The sequence below is a fragment of the Lipotes vexillifer genome, unplaced genomic scaffold (assembly GCF_000442215.2).
Source record: "Lipotes vexillifer unplaced genomic scaffold, Lipotes_vexillifer_v1.1 scaffold2995, whole genome shotgun sequence".
NCBI classification, from domain to species: Eukaryota; Metazoa; Chordata; class Mammalia; order Artiodactyla; family Lipotidae; genus Lipotes; species Lipotes vexillifer.
In genome coordinates, this window is record NW_006797062.1 from 1 (window position 1) to 5440 (window position 5440).

The following is a 5440-nucleotide window of genomic DNA, read 5'->3' on the forward strand; positions in this document are numbered from 1 at the left end:
TGTGGTGGCTTCTCTTGTTGTGGAGCACAGGCTCTAGGCGTGCGGGCTTCAGTAGTTGTGGCATGCGGGCTCAGTAGTTGTGGCTTGTGGGCTTAGTTGCTCTGCAGTATGTGGGATCTTCCTGGACCAGGGCTCGAACCCGTGTCTCCTGCATTGGCAGGCAGATTTTTAACCACTGCACCACCAGAGAAGCCCAGTAGGTAATCTTCTGCCTTAATTTTTTCTCTCTCTGCCATGATATCTGGAAATCTCAAGATGGATTGATGGTGGATGCTCTGTTGGCTTGGGTCCTGGAGTAATGGGGTTGCTGAAATAATGTCCAGCTTGTTAGCAAAGGCGTGTATTGGGACCAAGAAAGAAGTCTGTTCTTTTCAGACACTGAAGTTTTGTAGGCATTTGCTACCATGATAGAAACTGGCCTATTCTATAACTGTTGTCTGTTAGGCCAAAAACCTCCCCTCTTTTCTCTGTACACTCACTTCTTGAGTCATTTCATCTAGGCCAATGATTCTGAATACAATCCACATACCTAGACTTTTCCCTTGTACTCCCGGAACACATAACCAACCTCTATTCCCTTAAATGCTAATCGTGTCACAACTTAGCCAAAAACAAATTCTTGATTGCATGCTCCCCAGCTTGCTTATCCCCAGCAATCTCCATTTGATGACTGCACTACCATCTGCCCAATTATCCAATCACTCTATCAACACATAGTGTTGAGTCTATTTTCAAAAATATACCAAATTTCCACATACTTCTTACTAATACCAGCACTAGCACCCAGTAAACCGCCATCATTGCATAACTGGACTTCCAAAATTACCTCCTAAATAGCCTCCCTGTTCAAGTCTACCCCCTATTTGCTACACAGCAACTAATTCAATTAATTATTTCTTTAAAATATAAATCTGATCATGTCACTTCCACTCCACAGTCTTCCAATGGATTCTCATGAAACTAAGAATAAAGCGCAAAGTCCTTTCAGTGATGTACATGGACTTACAGAATATGGCTGCATTTTCTGCCACTTTTTCCCTTATTCACCGTGTTACAAGCACCCTGACCCATACTCTTCTCCAAACATGTAAAGTACATTCCTGCCTCAGCACCTTTGCATTTCTTGTTCCCTGAACGTGAAGCATCCTTTCTCATAGTCTTATGTCTTAGTGCCTCACTTCATTTTGCTCTCATCTCAAATATCAACTATTTGAAAGACCTTCTCTTACCATTCAATATAAATTATGTCCTTCAACTATCTGTCGTTTTAGCCTGATGTATTAATTGCACAACCATCACCTGACATTGTTGACATTATCGACATATAATATGTTGATTTTTAAAAACATTTTCTCGTGTTCCATGTCCGTGTAAGCTTTATGAAGTCATGACCTCTGTCTGCATTATTTACCTTTATATCTCCAGTGCCAAGAACGGTACCAACTCAATAAATAAGAACTCAATAAATATCTGATTAGTGACCAATTAATGAATAAGAGGGTTAATAGATGGTGAAGGAGATAAACATAATTATTTTCCCTCACCAGAACTCACAATGTAATAAAACATATAAGCAGATAATTATAATCAACTATATAACTAGATATACTTTTAGATATTAAATTAGCACATATTTTTTATTCCAAATAATCTTTGTTTTCCCAAAGCTAACTCCCACTGAAACAATGGCACTAGTCATTTCAGCCTAAAAGTAAAATGTGGGTATACTTGCTCAGCTTTGATCATCAAGTTTTTATTATTGTGAACACCAACACATGGTATATGAGAGAATAATATACAGCCCAATGAATTATTAAAAGACAAATACTCTTGTAACTATAACCAAAGTCATGAAATAGGAAAAATTTACTATTTTCTCCAATTATATGACTACTTAAAGCCTGCAGAGGGAATCAACCCTTTGGATACCTTGATATCCCATTATGGATATATAGACAACTTGCTTGGTTTTACAGACAGCTGAAGAAAGAACAGAGTCCAGGGCCACTAGAAAGTGAGGAGGGAATCTCAGAAAGGAGAGATCCAGAGAGGACAGACCTCAAACTCTGTGTATAAATTCTCCCTAGATCTCTGGCTAATCCTTGAAACACACACACACACAAGAAGAATACATAAAGATAAAATAATTAAAGTGAAATTTAAGCTACTTCCTCAGAGACAGAGTTTGCAATTTGACTTCTACTAGTTTAATTCTCTGTTAAAGCAAAGCATCAACACCCTTTCAAGAAAAATAGCAAAGTCCAGAGTCTGACAGTGTGCTGCGTGCAATTTAAAATTGCTTGACATACAGAGAACCGGGGAAATAAAGACATTCTACTGAGATCAACCCTAAGCTGACCCAGAGGTGGTTTTTTGGGAAAGGAGAATTAAAGCTATTACAGCGTTGTTTAACAGAAGAAAGTAAAATATACTGGTGACAAATGAAAAAATAGGAAATATTAGCAGAGAAACAACACTATAAAAAACAACCCTGTGGAAATGAAAAATACAATACCTGAAATAAAAAATTAATTGGATTGGCTTAATAGAATAGAGATGAAAAGGGAAAGAAACACTGAATTTGAAATAGTATTCCATAAATATGAATTTGAAAATAGTTAAAGTTTTCTACATCCTCAGTAGGACTTAATACTGCTTTATTTATTTTTTTAATTTTAGCTATTCTTGGAGGTATATGAAAGTATCTTAATGTGGCTTTAATTTATAGCTCCCTAATGGCTAATGATGTTGAAAAGAAATTATCCTGTGCTTATTTGCCATCCATATATTCTCCATGATGAAGGGTCTGTTCCAGTCTTGTGCCCATTTCCTAATTGGATTGTTTGCTTTCTTACTTTTGATTTGGAGTTTATATTCTGGATACAAGTCCCTTGTTGTATTTCTTATCATCCTCAGTAGGAAATCTGGTCTGAATTAGTGAATGTACAATTTGGAAGCAAAAGTGTGACTCTATCTCTTTAAGGGGGGGTCTTGCTTATGGAATATCTAGATTGATAGTTATTTTCTTCCCACACTTTAAAAATATTATGCCAAATAGTGTAAAGCTTTAAATTACAATTACTAACTGTAGCAAACCAATATCTTCATCATATATGTATGTGTGTATACACACACCCACACACATACATATATATATATATAATATCTGTATATATAATATATATAATATCTGTAAAGTTTTGCAAAAGAAGTTCAGGGTTTTTGTATTAAGTGCCACAATTCTGAAAAGTGAAGTGACATTCTCTCTGATTTATTTATTTCTAAGAAATTAGTGATTAGATTTATCACTAATTTCTTCTCCTATTGCACAACTCAGATTTCTCAGGAAAGGCTTCCTTAAGCCTAAACTAGGCACTACTTGCTAAATATTCTATTTATAACTCTTGAGGAATGGGAGGATTAAAATTTTTAAACTATGACTAGACATTCTAAAAAGCTGCAGTACTCCTTAATTTCCTCAACTGATCCATTTTGCTTGATTTCTTCACCTGATGCATTTTGCTCTTGCAAAGCCACTTGCCATCTTGTATTTGCTTCTTCTCTCTACCTGCCTTGTTCCTCTGAGATCATACCTCCCAATAAATCCTTTAGCCTGGAAGTGTTGATTCAGCCTATTTTTCTACAGAACTGAGCTAATAAACTTGGCAAGTGGGTTTCTGATGAAGAATATTGTTTTGCTGCAGTTGATAAGGATATAATCAAAAGCTATATGCTACTTGGCTTCCGACTGCCCCTCAATTTACATGTGTGCCCTTTTCTTCACCTTCTTATGCCTTCTCACTTATGACTCTTATGCTCAGAGTAAAGTAATGAGTTCTTTAAAAGGAGTGGTGAAGAAAAGGCAGGCTCAGGACACCACCTCAAGGTCTTTGGAGCACTCTGTCCTTGGAACCTCACAGAGTAGCTGCTCTCCATACATACGTAGGAGGCAGATGTTTCCCCACCACTCCTTGTTGTCTGTGCATTATTTACTATTGATGAGAACTCTGCACTTTTCCTTTATGGAGCATATCAGGTCATTGCTTTTGATTCCCTTTTGCTTTCAGAGGGCATTTAAAACAAAGCTCAATATTCAGGCTGAATGTTGATGCTTTAGGAGAGGAAAGCAGTATGCTCAAATACAGTCAGCTTTTCATGAAATGAAAGTTCACTGCTAGGGAATTAAGTAATCTTATTTTATAGCCCTTTTATTCTGTTTCTCTTAAGAGACAGAGTGCCTTATTAGTTTATCATATTATTGGAGATCTAACATATATTTAAAATTGTGTTGTTAGAGCTCTAGTTCATTTCAACAAGTATTGGTCAGTCACTTTTATCTGCCCCATATTACTATACATTCAAACCGAGGAGGATACAAATGTAATCTGTGATGTAAAACCTATTCTCAAATGGCTTACCGTGGAAGAATTGGGGGAAGACCTGGTGATACACATGAAACAATCAACTAACACAAAACTGAGTACAGAAAAAAATGGCAAAAGAAACCTGCACTGTTTTATTTTTTTTTTTACATCTTTATTGGAGTATAATTGCTTTACAATGGTGTGTTAGTTTCTGCTTTATAACAAAGTGATTCAGTTATACATACACATATGTTCCCATATCTCTTCCCTCTTGCGTCTCCCTCCCTCCTACCCTCCCTATCCCACCCTTCCAGGCAGTCACAAAGCACCGAACTGATCTCCCTGTGCTATGCGGCTGCTACCCACTAGCTATCTACCTTACGTTTGGTAATGTATATATGTCCATGCCTCTCTCTCGCTTTGTCACAGCTTACCCTTCCCCCTCCCCATATCCTCAAGTCGATTCTCTAGTAGGTCTGTGTCTTTATTCCTGTCTTACCCCTAGGTTCTTCATGACAATTTTTTTTCTTATATTCCATATATATGTGTTAGCATACGGCATTTGTCTTTCTCTTTCTGACTTACTTCACTCTGTATGACAGACTCTAGGTCTATCCACCTCATTACAAATAGCTCAATTTCGTTTCTTTTTATGGCTGAGTAATATTCCATTGTATATATGTGCCACATCTTTATCCATTCATCTGATGATGGACACTTAGGTTGTTTCCATGTCTGGGCTATTGTAAATAGAGCTGCAGTGAATATTTTGGTACATGACTCTTTTTGAATTTTGGTTTTCTCAGGGTATATGCCCAGTAGTGGGATTGCTGGGTCATATGGTAGTTCTATTTGTAGTTTTTTTAAGGAACCTCCATACTGTTCTCCATAGTGGCTGTATCAATTTACATTCCTACCAACAGTGCAAGAGGGTTCCCTTTTCTCCACACCCTCTCCAGCATTTATTGCTTCTAGATTTTTTGATGATGGCCATTCTGACTGGTGTGAGATGATATCTCATTGTAGTTTGGATTTGCATTTCTCTAATGATGAATGATGTTGAGCATTCTTTCATG